Source organism: Vanellus vanellus, assembly GCF_965231255.1.
Source record: "Vanellus vanellus genome assembly, chromosome: 2".
NCBI lineage: Eukaryota > Metazoa > Chordata > Aves > Charadriiformes > Charadriidae > Vanellus > Vanellus vanellus.
In genome coordinates, this window is record NC_138906.1 from 50,789,165 (window position 1) to 50,804,235 (window position 15,071).

The window sequence follows — 15,071 nt, forward strand, 5'->3', positions numbered from 1 at the left end:
AAAAAAGAAACTAAACTACTATAATGAAATATTTATAGTAAAATAATAATAATAAAAGATAATAATATTAATAAGAAAATAATGGAATATATACAATATATACAACCCGTATTGAGTTCCCAGGATGATGATCATGTCACCGGCAGGCACTGGAAAAGTCTCAGACTGGACTCAGCGACGGATGGGAACTGAATTCAGGAACGCACATGTCGGGATCAAAGGCAGATGAGCAGACAAAGCTCTCGGATGCCGGCCATTGAAGAAAGAGAGGCTGACCCCTTTGATCCCTTGGCTTTTATACTAAGCATGATGCAGATGGGATGGAATACCCTGTTGGTCAGTTTTGGGTCACTTGTCCTGTCGGTTCCTCCCCACAGGTGCAACCCTTCTACGCTCTTCCGCTTCCAACCCTCCAACTTGGTACGTAACAAAGTTAGCTGACCATATAAGTATAAGAAAGAGACTCTCTGCATACCATTCCTTGGTATTAACTATAAACATCAGGCTTTAGCATTCTGCTAGCAGATACTGTCTGAACTGTCTGTGGGTTAACAATGATAAGAAGCAGCTTCCTTCCCCTGGTACAGAAATCAGATTGTTATCCCCTTTTAGTTTTTCAGGTAGGCGGCGATGACGTAGTGAGAAGAAGTATGAGGGCAATGAAGAAAGATTTCAGAGCCTTGGGATGACTGGTTAAGGGACTGGGAGCACAAGTCTTATTCTCCTCTATCCCTCCAGTTGCGGGGAATGATGAGGGGGTAAACAGGAAGAGCCAGCAGGTCAATGACTGGCTCAGAATTTGGTGCTACCAGCAGGGTTTCAGGTTCTTTGACCACAGCCTGATTTATAGAACACCAGGCCTGCTGGCAGCAGATGGGAAAAGCCTCTCTCACAGGGGGAAAAGGGTTCTAGGAGTAGAGTTAGCAGGGCTCATTGAGAGAGCTTTAAACTAAATTTGAAGGGGGATGGGCATGTAACTGGGCTCGCTAGAGAGGTGCCTGGGTGTAGTAGCTCAGCACTTGTGGGGCAGAGTGTTAGTATTTTCAAGAACTGGAAGGCCCACCACCCCTCTAAGGCCTCTCTGAAATGCCTATACACTAATGTGTGCAGCATGGGGAACAAATGAGAGGAGTTAGAGATCTGTGTGCGGTCACTGGGCCATGATTTCATTGCAATTACTGAGACATGGTGGGATAACTCACATGATTGGAATGCTATCATGGAGGGCTGTGTTCTCATTAGGAAAGACAGGCCAACAAGGTGAGGTGGTGGAGTTGTTCTTGCTCAGACAGAGCAACTGGTATGTATCAAGCTCTCCTGGGGGTGGATGAAGAGCAAGTTGAGAGCTTGTTGGGTAAGGATTAAGGGGCAGGGTAATAGGAGGGACACTGTTGTGGGTGTTTATTACAGGCCACCTGATCAGGATGGAGAAGTTGATGAGGCCTTCTACAGACAGGTGAGAATCGCCTCACAATCGCAGGCCTTGATTCTCATGGGGGACTTCAACTACCCTGATATCTGCTGGGAAGGCTGCACAGCTAGGCATGTACAGTCCAGGAGGTTCCTCCAGTGCATTGATGATAACTTTTTGAATCAGGTGGTGGAGGAGCACACAAGGAGAGGTGTACTACTGGACCTAATACTGACAAACAAAGAGGGACTGGTGGAGGATGTAAAGGTTGGGAGAAGACTTGGCTGCAGTGATCATGAAAATATAGAGTTCAGGATTAAGTGCAGTATGCACAAAAAGACAAGTAGGGTTGAAACCTTAAACTTCAGGAGGGCTAACTTTGATCTCTTCAAGGAATTGCTTGGAGAAATCCTGTGGGAGAGGGCTCTAGAGGGTAGGGGGGCTCAAGAGAGCTGGCTGATATTTAAGCATCACTTCCTCCAAGCTCAGGATAGCTGCATCCCAAAGAGCAAGAAATCAGGCAAGGGAAGCAGGAGACCTACATGGCTGAGCAGGGAGCTTCTGAAAAATCTCAGGTGAAAGAACGGAGTTTACAGTATGTGGTGGAAGGGGCTGACTGCTTGGGATGAGTATAAGAATGCTGTCAGGGTATGCAGGGATGAAACAAGGAAAGCCAAGGCAGCCTTGGAATTGAACCTGGCGAAGGATGTCAAGGCCAATAGGAAGGGTTTCTTTAAGTATATACGAGGCAAAAGGAAAACTAGGGAAAATGTGGGGCTGCTGTTGAATGAGACAGGTGCTGTGGTGACAGATGATGCAGAGAAGGCAGAGTTGCTGAATGCTTTCTTTGCTTCTGTCTTCACTGCTCGGGCCAGCCCTCAGGAGTCCCAGACTTTGCAGGTAACAGAAAGTCTGGAGGAAGGAAAACTTTCCCTTGGTTGAAGAAGAACAAGTCAGAGATCAATTAAGTAAAATGGATACCCCCAAGTCCATGGGGCCTGATGGGATGCACCCGTGAGTGCTGGGGGAGCTGGCAGAAGCCGTTGCTGGGCAGCTCTCCATCATCTTTGATAGGTCCTGGAGAACAGGTGAGGTGCCTGAGGACTGGAGGAAAGCTGATGTCACTCCAGTCTTCAAAAAGGGCAAGAAGGATGATCTGGGAAACTACAGGCCTTACTTCCATCCCTGGAAAGATGATTTAACAGCTTGTTCTGGGCATCATCTCCAAGCATCTGGAGGAAAGGAAGGCTATCAGAGGTAGTCAACATGGATTCACTAAGGGGAAGTCATGTCTGACTAATCTGATAGCCTTCTATAATGGTGTGACTGGATGGGCAGATGAGGGGAGGGCAGTGGATGTTGTCTACCTTGACTTTAGCAAGGCTTTTGACACTATCTCCCACATCATCCTCACAGGCAATCTTAGGAAGTGTGGGTTAGATGAATGGACAGTGGGGTGGGTTGAACAGTGGCTGACAGATAGAGCTCAGAGGGTTGTGGTTAGTGGTGCAGAGTCTAGTTGGAGGTCAGTAACAAGTGGTGTTCCTCAGGGGTCAGTACTGGGCCCAGTCCTGTTCAATATATTCATCAATGACCTGGATGAAGGGATAGAGTGTACCATGAGCAAGTTTGCTGATGACACAAAACTGGGAGGAGTGGCTGACACGCCAGAAGGCTGTGCCGCCTTACAGTGTGAGCTGGACAGGCTGGAGAGCTGGGTGGAGAGGAACCTAATGAAATTCCACAAGGGCAAGTGTAGGGCACTGCATCTGGGGAGGAATAACCCTGTGCATCAGTACAGATTAGGGGATGACCTGCTGGAGAACAGCTCTGTGGAAAGGGACCTGGGAGTCCTGGTGGACAACAGGATGACCGTGAGCCAGCAATGTGCCCTTGTGGCCAAGAAAGCCAATGGCATCCTGAGGTGCATCAAGAAAAGTGTGGCCAGCAGGTCGAGGGAGGTCATCCTCCCCTCTACTCTGCCCTGGTGAGGCCACATCTGGCATATTGTGTCCAGTTCTGTGCTCCCCAGTTCAAGAAAGACAGGGAACTGCTGGAGAGGGTCCAGCAAAGGGCTACAAAGATGATTAGGAGGCTGGAGCATCTTTCATATGAGGAAAGGCTGAGGGACTTGGGTCTTTTTAGTCGAGAGAAAAGAAGACTGAGGTGTGATCTTATCAATACTTATAAATAATTAAAGGAAGGGTACCAAGAGGATGGGAACAGTCTTTTTTTCAGTGGTGCCCAGTGATAGGACAAGAGGTAACGGGCACAAGCTTGAACATAGGAAGTTCCATCTAAACATGAAGGAAGTTCCATCTAAACATAAGGAGGAACTTTACTTTGAGGGTGGCAGAGCACTGGAACAGGCTGCCCAGAGAGGCTGTGGAGTCTCCCACTCTGGAGACATTGAAAACCCGCCTGGACGCCATCCTGTGCAACATGCTGTAGGTGAACGTGCTCTGGCAGGGGGTTTGGACTAGATGATCTCCAGAGGTCCCTTCCAACCCTGACCATTCTGTAATTCTGTGATTCGGTGATTCTGAAGACTATGCTGTTAATTTCAGAGAGTTAGAAGAGGCTTAACTGAAAAGTAAAACTACTGAAAAGAAAATTGGTTCTGCTTTATCTCAAACCAGGAGAAATTACAAATTGTTTGTTGTGGTTTCTTTTTTTCCCCTACTCCTTTGCTGCTTCTGTTTTGTATTGTGAAGATCTTGTATCTCCCTGCTTTGTTTGTAATTCTCAAACATAAGTTTCACAATGTGTGAAGTATCCTGAGTTCAGAAATGGGAGAGAGATTGTTTCCACAAACATTACATCAATGCATCAATGCTCTCTTCTAGTGTTCTGCTGTCTTAAGATGTACTTTTCTATTCTGTTGTGTGGTCAGCTGAAAATGTTTTGTAGGAATTGGGGCTGGTTAGTAAGTTTTCTTAGAGGAGAAAATTTTACTTAAACACAAATGGTCAAGAAACAATCACATAAGCAACTTTATATAAGCAGATGAACATGCTTTTAAGTCTGAAAATGTTTCTTCTAGCAAACACATGATAAATACTTTTTAGGGTTGAAAGTTCTGAAGAAAAAAGGTTTTAAATTAATGTATATTTTTCTTGTAAATTTTTATTTTCTTTTTTTTTCTTCTTTTTTTTTTTTCCTTCTTCTTCATTCTTCTAACCCCCCAGCTTTGTGGTTCTTTTTTTTTCGTAATGAGTTTATAGATCTTTAATATATCTGAATTTATAAGTGTAATTTAGACTTTCAAAGGACAATTTGAAATTAATTGTAGAGAACCATATCCTGTTATTATTCCAGTTTAGAACAGCAGAAATGAGGAGGTACACAACTTTCTCTGAAAATGGGAGGCACTTGCCTCTATATAGGTAAATAATGATGACAAATCACTACTGAACTATCGTTGCTGATATATTTCTGCAGCTATTAATTCAACAATGTGGACTTGAATAATTTAGGATTTTATGTTCTGCAGACATCTTAAAATTAGAGAATAATTCAGGAGGTGTCTAGTCTACCTTCTCAAAGAAAAACTCCAAGGATGGAGACTGCACAGATTTGCTGGGCAACCTACTCACTGTGCAACTCTCTTTGTGGTGCAACTTCTTCCTTGTGTTACACTGGAACCTCCTGTTTCTGTTTTTGATCACTACTTCTCATCCTCCCACCATTCACCTTCAGAAAGAACCTGGATCTGTCTCTTTAATAACTTACCCATAGGTATTGTGGGACTGCCATCAAGTTTCCCTGAAGCTGTCTCTTCTCTAGGCTGAACAAGCTCTGATTCCTCAGATTCTTCTCACAGGGCAAGTGCTCCAGCCCCAACCATCCTGGTGGTCCTCCACTCAACGTGACCCAGTTTATCAACATCCTCCTTTTCTTGGGGGGCCAAAACTGGATGGAGTGTTCTGAGTGCTAAGTAAAGGGAAATATTGTTTTTCCCTCAGTCTACTGGCTACATTCCTCTCAATACAGCTTAGTGTCCTGTTGGCCTTCCATGCTGTCAGGGTATGCTGAAAGTAAAAGCATACTTAGTTCTACAATAAACAGTAATGTCTTAATTTTTTAATCGGTGTAAAAATCTAAAGTTAGTATTATTAAAAATAATCCTATCTCTCCTCCCCAGAAACCTAACTTCCAAAATCATAAACAATGAGCAATTATACTTTTTTCCTACTGTGGACATCTTATGTAGATTCATGTGTGTTTATATCAAATAGAAAGAAACAGTACCATTTTTGTTACTGATTGATCTTTGCTATAATGTCCATTTCTTTGTATCTCCATTTTATGATGACATCCATTTATTTTACTTCATAATAAAGAAATGTGGTAGAACTTCCATCCTTAGTTAAGCACCCATATTTGGATGACCAGGATTATAGCTCTTTGATTTCTCAAATAGGCTGTGATGGTTTTTAGTGTAGGTTAAGAATCCACTCATTTTTATTCTGTGCTGTGTATTTTCTGTGTGTGTACAGAATTACTTACAGAATTACAGTATTTTATATACACACAGTAATTTAAATGGGCAAATGTGTTTTAGCATATTATGCCAGCATTTCCCAGAATACTGTAACATTGTCATGTTGTAATAGAAGTAACTTAATACAGAATAGAATATATAATACATCACACTACCCTGGGTACCAGCTGCAGGATTAATAGATTTCATATCAGGTCTATTGTGTATTTTTATCACCTTTTTCTGGTTAGTGAATTGAAAGGAACACCAAAAAAAAAAAAAAAAAAAAAAAGCCTTACACATGGTGTCTCAAATATTAGCTGCAAAATTAATGTATTTACTCTCAAAGACTAATTAATTAGTTTCTTTGCCCTTTATAAATACATTTCTTTTAGAGAAGAGTAAATACTTGCTTATGATATATATTAGAATTTTAATTTTGAACATCATATTACTAGATATTTATGATTAATATACCGTGTTGTATGAAGATACAAATTGGTATTTTCCCCTAGTATTCTTTTGCTAATTAAAAAATTTCCTTGCATATGGGAAATATGCAAACCAATACTCAAAACTCCTTTCTGGACTGCATTTACAGCATGTCACAAAAGAGTGCAGAATGCTTAACAGTATAAAGCCCTGCTCCTGGGGGCAATTATATAAGTACTTCCCCACAAGCTTGAGAATAGTCCAAGTGATTCAAATGAGACTATTTGGAAACTTACATGTTTGAAGTTAAGTGTGCATCCAGACATTTGCAGAAGTAGGGCTTGCATTGGACTTGTTGCATTCAAACCCTACTTTTGTAAAAAGACAAATGGAGAAGATGACCCTGCATACACACAAGTGTCATGAAGTACTAAAAATAACTGAAAACAGGGATGAATCTAGATCATTGTTTAGAGAGAGGAAATAAAAAAAAAAAAAGCCCAGGCCTTTGCAGTTCTCTATATAAAATTTCTTTTTTTAAAAAGGACTGCTGGTATATCACCTTGTCTGCAGTGACCTTTTCTCGTTCAGGTCTTCCTTATAGAAATAAATCAGAATAAAAGGAATACTTTGCAACACATTCTGAAGTATTGGGGAAAAACACTTTAGAGAAAGGTATAGAAAGCTTTCTTATACATCAGATAATGAAGGAAATGCTGTTTTAACACAATTTACAGTTTTATTCAGCTCTTAAGTTTATAACATTCCTGCCAAGATCCAGCTCTATAATAACTAAACACTTCAGCATCTGCAACTTCTTAAACCCCTGTTAAACAGATGTAATTCCTGGCATAACTTAGTTCTTGCCAGCACTTTTTGTTACATTCCACTAAGACCAAACAGGAAATATATTTCCTTCAGTGCAAGAGTTCAGGAAGAAAATGAGCCTCTCTTTGTAGCACAGAGCACAAGGAGACCTTCATTACTTCATACCATCAATTAACAGTTCAATAGTAAAGTAAATGGGCAGTACTCTTAGTGTGTCAAAGATGTGAGTATATTTATTGGTGTTGATTCCTTTTAATTTGCATACTTAATATTTTTTCCTCTCACAAGTTTTAGGCATGTGATCATTAGAACACTTTCTCTAGTGCCCTAATTATTTTTGTTCAGTATATATTCACAGTCAATATCTCCAGTGTACATTTTGTAAGCTACTTGTTTGGGTTTTAATGGTATTTTTATTGGGTTTGAGTGTGAAAAAATGCAGAAAGATGCCTAGAGGATCTTTTAAAAGCACGTTGTCATTTAATATTTGGTCAGCATCAAATGCTATGGAAAAAACCTTCACAGATCTTACACACAGAAATTCACAGATCTTGTTTGTGTTATTTCAGAAAGACATAAGAAAATTAGCACTGAAAATTCTGAATGAACTTGTACCTTCATTATAAACATGAAAGGGAACCTTTTTTATGGTTGAAAAAGTTCATTTGTATTTTATTTGTTTATTGTATTTAATTTCTTCTTGTGGCTCTACCCTTCCTGGTTAGAACCAGGCCTGGAAACGGAAATACTGAAATATTTGCAGAAATGTTATTCTTTAGTCTATTTTTGGCTTGGGGAAACCACAAAGAACTGGAAATCCTAGGAGAAAACCAGCTCTTGCACAATTTTGTCAGCTATGTTTCCAGGTGTAGAGATTAAAAAAATAAATAAAAAAAATATCAGGATTTATCCAAATTTATGAACCCACTGAGTTTTAGCTACCAGTCATTCATTGGGAGGTTGTTGAATATTTCTTTTGGCTGACACAAATCAGTAAAAAAGATATGTTGCCATATGTTTTTACAGCTCTTGACATACCACTAAACAGCAACACTGTGCCCAAACTAAAATATGACAGAAGACTGCAGTAGAGTTTTTTGCATTAATTCAAAGCACATCTCAAATTTAAATCTCCTTTGCAGAAACTTCCTTATCTAAGAATCTTCCCCAAATCCAATTTTTTGAAATTTGGAGAAGGGACAATATTATAAATAAGTGTGTGTGTGCATGCATTTGTATAACTCCAATTCATTGAATATTATTATAGTGTGCAAGTCTGGGCTTGATTTTTGATTAGCAAAGCTGAACTTTCTCTCAGAATTTACTTAATCTAAATTAGCAGAATTTAGAAATTTCCTTTTTTTTTTTTTTTTTTTTGTGACCTAAGTAAATTCTTTCAATTACTCGTTTGATTTTTTTTTTACTATTTATCAGAAATGTTTAGGTACTGGTGTATATAACCCACTTGAACATTGTTTTTTAATTAAGTGATCTTTCTAATCAATACTAGTACATATTATATATTCCACCATTCTGTGTAGTAGATAGAAAGGATAAGTATTTTTGAATTTGATTAGCCAAGTTTTGAATTTGATTAAACAAGTTCCTCTGAAAAGGATATTGCCTGTAAACTTATCTATAATGCACATCATCTACTAAATGGATGTTTTGTCAAAATTTCTAGACTTATCTGTGGTTAATACTTCCTCTGTAACTCAATTCTCAAAATACTGCAGCATTTTCTTGCAGTAGTTATTCATTCTTGCTAGCAGTAGGCCATTTTGAGCCATTTGGCCTTTATTTTACAGGACCACAGACCTTTTTCTCTCTGACACTTGTGAAATATTTTTCATATATAACAGTAGTTTTACTTAGAATTGTATTTTTTAATATTTTATTTTCATTGTTGTGGTGTTGGTTTATAGCAAGTTGGTAAGCTCAAACAGTCTTACCAGTTGCCTGTAATATTGTCTGTACATGCAACCAGTTATGCTAGTTACAACTATCATAACTGGTGATGTCTATAACTTATGCTTACTGCTTATTTCTATAGTAGTAGCATAATTCATGACCAAGCTAGAGCCCAACGCTTCTCCCACTGAGAGATTAATCGATCACGTGCACGAACTTGAAGCAGAGAGCATGACTGGAGTGGTGCATCAAGGTGCAGCATTCTAACCCAACAGCAGCAGGCATAGTGGAATGACACTGACTCCAAGGAGGGGAGTTGGGTGTGAGTGCCCCATAGGATGGCTGTGCTTTTGTATTCTACCTCTGTGAGAATTCTGAGTCCAGTTCAGGGCAAAATCAAACAGTGAGCTTAAATTACCTTTGGGACTGTTCTGTAAAATGATCATAAAACTGTTATGTTGGCTGTATAAGGCAAAGGGGACTCATCTTATGCTGATGCTAGCAGCCAGTTGAAGCAAGATGGCTGATGCAGCACAGATCAGAGCAGCTTGCTGTGCCCTAACACTAAGGATGCTTTAAACTAATCATTGCTTTTTCACACTGGAAACATCTAGAAATGTTCCTATTCTCAATTACAGATAAAAGACAGTTCTGCAATTGCTCCTCCATGCTTCTCAGTTGTTACTTATAAATGCCCAGCTGAGGCAGCTATCTCAGTGAGTCAGTGAGGAGGGGGTTTCCATGTTCAATGACATCAAATACCAATGTATCTTTGGCAGGCTGAGCTGAGTTTGAAAGCCTTATAAGCTAACTGCTTTTTCTTGACTGCTAGCTGATTGCTGTGTTGTGGAAGGGATGTACAAGATGGGTTTATTTTCCCTGCACTATTCAGCATATGTCTTGCTGCTTGACAAGACTTTTTTTTTTAAGATTATGTATTTATCTTACCAAGCCTTTTAGAAAAGTTCAGTCTGTGAAAGAGGAGAGAGGCAGAATGTCAGAAATTCCAGCAAGAGATGAAGTATTTCCAGCAGTAACTTTGTCTCACTGTAAATAAGCGGTAGTATTTCTTTAAAGAAATGCTTTATGAAGGTCTAGGGCAAAAATCTCAAGACTTTTAGGCTCAGAATTCTGTAATGGGACTGGAGTGCTGTGGGAATATCATGGAGGCTTCCTTAAGTACCCAGAGACAGTCTGTGTATGAGATTCTTTTGACTGTACATGATGTTCAGTTAGTATCTCCATTAATTTAATAACAATGTTAGTCTTTCAAGTCCAATTAAATGATTTTTTTGCTTTATGTCCATAAGGTTCTAGTAAAGCTCACTCGGGATTGAGACATTTACCTTTCCTGTCATTTATGTAATTGGCAGACATTGTAATAAACAAAAAAAAAGTAATTAAAACCTTTATAGTTAAATGAAAGCTTGCATGACAGTCTTACAAGGCTAAGAGGGGCTGAATATTGGCTATTTGGTTTTAGTATATTACAAAAGTAGCTTTTTTTCTTTGTAATTTTTCCTACTTTATTTGGATCAAAGCTCTCAAACACTTTGTGCCTGGAAGGAGTGAAAAATTTACCATCACCTCCTTGAAAGAATCTGTCTTGGCTGGCACAAATTTAAGAACATGAACCCCATGCAGCACTACAGGCTTGGGGAAGAGTGGCTGTGGCTGGAAAGCTGACCAGCGGAGAAGGACCTGGAAGTGTTGGTTGACAACCAGATGAATATGAGCCAGCACTGTGCCCAGGTGACCAAGAAGACCAACGGCATTCTGGCCTGTATCAGGAATAGTGTGGCCAGCAGGACTAGGGAGTGATCGTCCCTCTGTACTCAGCAGTGGTAAGGCTACACTTCAAATACTGTGTTCAGTTTTGGGCCTCTCACTATAAGAAAGAAAATTGAGGCACTGGAGCACCAGAGAAGGGCAACAAAGCTGGTGAGGGGTCTAGAGCACAAGTCTTCTGAGGAGTAGCTGAGGGAACTGGGGTTGTTTAACCTGGAGAAAAGGAGGCTGAGAGGAGACCTTATCACTCTCTACAACTACCTGAAAGGAGGTTGTAGAGAGGTGGGTGTTGGTCTCTCTTCCCTTGTTAACAATTGATAGGACAAGAGGAAATGGCCTCAAGTTGCACAAGGGGAGGTTTAGACCAGATATTAGGAAAAATTTCTTCACAGAAAGGGTTATCAAACATTGGAACAGGCTTTCCAGGAAAGTGGCGGAGTCGCCATCCCTGGAGGTATTTAAAAGATATGTAGCCGTGATGCTTAGGGACACAGTTTAGTGGTGGTTTTGGCAGTGTTAGGTTGATGTTTGGGCTCGATGATCTTAAAGGTCCCTTCCAACTTAGACGATTCTATTCTCACACATAACACAGTTGATGGGATTTCTTTTAAAGAATTGTTTGTTTAATCCCTCTTTTTTCATGACCTATAATAAAAATGCATCCCACAGTGGTAAAAAGTCCATTTTCAGATATCACATGTGACTAATATACTTATTATGTTATATAATTTACATACAGTTTGTACTGGTCCATCAATTTTGTAAATTCACTAAAGACACTGAAACTGTGTTGAATGAATGCTTCATACTCTGTTTTTCCAGACTGCAAAGTTGGTGGTATATTCTGCATTATCTTTGCTCTGTTGTGGCTTAATGAGATTTTTAAATAGCTTAATGAAATCTATCACGGAGCTCTTCAGTGGGTGGTATTCATAACTGTTTTGGCTTGTGTTTTGTTAACAGTCTTGAACAAAGATAGGAGTATGCTGATGAAATTAACTTTTTCACAAAGCTGGGTGGCATTTACATAGAGTCATGTATTTAGAATGTATCAGGAATGCTTATCGTAAGCTGAAGGATCATTAATTGGAAACAGTATCCAACATGGAAAAACTTCATTGTATGGCATGTGTCACTGTTGTTACCCACCATGAAAAATGTAGACGTCCTCAAACATATTTCATGAGGTATTTCCAGTAAGGACAGGAAGGTCGATGTCATTTTAAAACTGATCAAGTCTCATTTGAATATAATCTATCATATCAAATTGAAGCTATTGCAGAGGGGGATAAATGGTAGATTAGAAAACCTGCTTTACAAGAGAAGAGTAGAAGATGTTGGCTTTCTATAAATACTCTAATCTCTTTCAAATTGAAAGTTAGGAGAAACATTTCTATCAGCTAAGAATTGAGCTTTTCAAACATTTCTACAAATGCAGAAAATAGAGGCAAGTTTTTGATGCTCATTGTACACACTCAAATGTCTAAGCTCTCTCTTAAACCTGTCAGTATTTAAAATAGGGCTCAGTTCGGTGTTACATGGGAAGATATGACCTGACCTGGGTGTTAGGGATGTGAACCTAAAGATTAAGGATTTCTTTACAACTTCTGTATTTGTCCAGATGATTAACCTCACTGTGAAGGGCAAAGAATCATGTCGGGAAGTTCAAATGACTTAAGTTTCCCACATGTATGATTGGTCAATGAGCTGTGGCATTTCAGAATTTGTTTTCACTAAATTCTGGCAATATTTGGAACCAAATATTAGTAACTAAAATTTATGCCATGCTTTTCTATTTTTCACATATTTCAGAAAAGTTTTTGTGTCTTCTGAATTCTGGAAGCTACTAAAATTCTGCCTTGAAGCAATCTACTAATGGCAGTGCAAAGTTGATTTTAATTATATAAAGCTTTAGATTTCAGAACCCTGAAGGACAAATATAATAAATAAAGGAATTTATGCATATAGTAAATGCACATTGTAGGGGAAAAGAATCTCCAAGGACAGACACATGCCTCTTTCCATTGGAGCTTGCCTCTAAGTCAACACCTTTAGTGTCCAGCAATAGGCACTAAAATTGCTGATGAAAAAAGTGTGACATACTGATGAAAAAAGTGTGACAAAAGGTGTTTTTTTATTTTCTAACCTGGGTCTCTGGCAGAGTTTCTCTCTATCTGCAAAGTCCTTGGCTTTGCCACACACCCCCTTCAAAGGACAAATAGTGTATTTTTTTGGCTTTCATATGTGATAGGTGGTCTCTCTTTAGAGCTTTCCAGTGCCTCCCCTCAAATGACTGGAGATGGTTAGCAGAGGGCACGTAGATTAACTTTTCTCTTGAATCCAGCTCCTCTCCTCAATATTGACAGCCCTCATGTACCTAAAGAGGAAAGTACTTGGTCCGATGTACTCACTTAAGATTTCTAGCTCCATAGGCAAGGAATCTAGTATCTATTTCTGATTTTGGAACTATGCTGAAAGCCTGGTCTTCAAAGAGGACTCAACATGGTCATATTATGTAATAACCAAGAATTTAGGAGAGTGATACCTATGTATTTGTGAAATTATTTATGCACAAAAACTAACCTGGGAAGATCTTTTTTCCAATTTTTTAACCCCAAACTGGTGAGACTCCAGAACATTTCATCCTGTATGAGCCTCAAGCCTCACAGAGATAAGATAATGCTTATAGTTTTGTTTGGTTTTAATCACCATAAAACCTTTCACATTTTGTTTAGTGTTTTCCAAAGACATCTTGAAAGAAAGAATTTAAAAACCGGGGCAACATTTATTATTTAGGGGTGTCCTCCCTGCTGTGAAAAAGAATTTAACCTTGATCTTGCTCAAATGAGACATTTTTACTTTAGTTAAAATTCACAGTCCAAATACTCATGTGTTTCATATTTGTTATTTTTTAAGGATGTTCAAGTTCAATGGAAGATATGGAGAAGTAATTGAAGTAGAAAACATTTTGAAAATGTCTTAATACCCCATCAGCATATAAAAGGTTAGACATTTTGAAGTATTTATCATGTATCAGTTGCCCATGTGAAATATAGGAATGTGAAAGCACTTGAGTAAAAATGAGTGTTTTTATTATTACATTCAAATAGGAATTTAATTGTTAGAAAAATAATCTGGTTTGGGTTTTGAATGTTTCTAAAAGCAAGACTGAGGGTGATATGGCTTGAAAGCAGTTTCTGAAAGTTAAATGAAACCTTAATACTTTGAGAAAGAATAGGAAAAAAAAAGTGACTATATATGTGTGTATGTGTGTGTCTCTATATGTACATTCTAATATGAATAGGGAATACATACTGAAAAATATATCTTCTCCATTTTTCAAGTAGTGTATCATATATATTCAGCTTACCCAGTTAGCGTGAGAAATTCCTGATTCCATCAACTTCTTGGAAGATCTGTAGTAGTGCAAGTATATTTTAAGCAGCTGGTTATAGGAAGTGGACTTAAAAATGTTCCATGCTTATCTTGGCAGTTAACCATGTGCTTTGGCTTTAATTTCAGATCAGCTGATACTCAGTTCTTTGGAATATTTAAGAAAAAGCTGAACTATAAATAGTTACCTTTATTCTGTATCTCTTTTTTTTTTTCTTTTTTTTTTTTTTGTAATACAACATAATAATTTACTGGTGGCTGTCACAACTACATTTTCTGAGTTGCTTTTATTTTATGCAGTGTACCAATGTTCTAAAGCATTGGTCTTACTACCAATTGCTAACAAATCTATGGGAAGATTTTGATGCAATAAACTCCTTTCTCACAACAGTGTATGAATGTCTCATTTACTGAGAGCTACTGCATCTGAAATACTGTGGGGTTCAAAGTTTTCTTCTGTAAAGGTCATGAATAAACTCATTTACCCTAGTTTTGGGGCAATACACGAACTGCAAGAATCACATAAAGTAATATTTTTCTTTCTCTCTATCTTTTTTTTTTTTCTTGAGAACATTTCCAGCTGCAGTCCCTTACTCTGAAAAGAAAAGCATTTGCTCATTGCATCTGACCAGGAAAGTAAAATTCAAAGAATGTGAACAGTGATTTCTGTTCTCTTAAAGCTGGCTTTATAAGGCAGAAGGCCTAGATCATGAAATAAATAAATAGTTTCATTTAAAAAATATGTTTATAAATATATTCTCCCCACAATAATTTTAATATAAGTTTTTCAGCTTTGGCTGAAATTAGAGGGAAAATATCTACATG

The 15,071-nt window shown here is 38.6% G+C and overlaps 1 long non-coding RNA gene across 2 annotated transcripts; it reads left to right on the plus strand.

Moving 5' to 3' along the window:
* The first annotated feature begins 360 nt into the window (after nucleotides 1-360).
* Nucleotides 361-14,444, plus strand: LOC309669252. 2 transcript variants are annotated; one of them, XR_014268891.1, is made up of 3 exons: nucleotides 361-420; nucleotides 13,770-13,857; nucleotides 14,376-14,444. It is a non-coding gene; the product is annotated as an uncharacterized lncRNA (long non-coding RNA). The 2 variants fall into 2 exon arrangements; XR_014268892.1 differs by lacking the exon at nucleotides 361-420 and adding an exon at nucleotides 10,788-10,909.
* The last annotated feature ends 627 nt before the right edge of the window (nucleotides 14,445-15,071 follow it).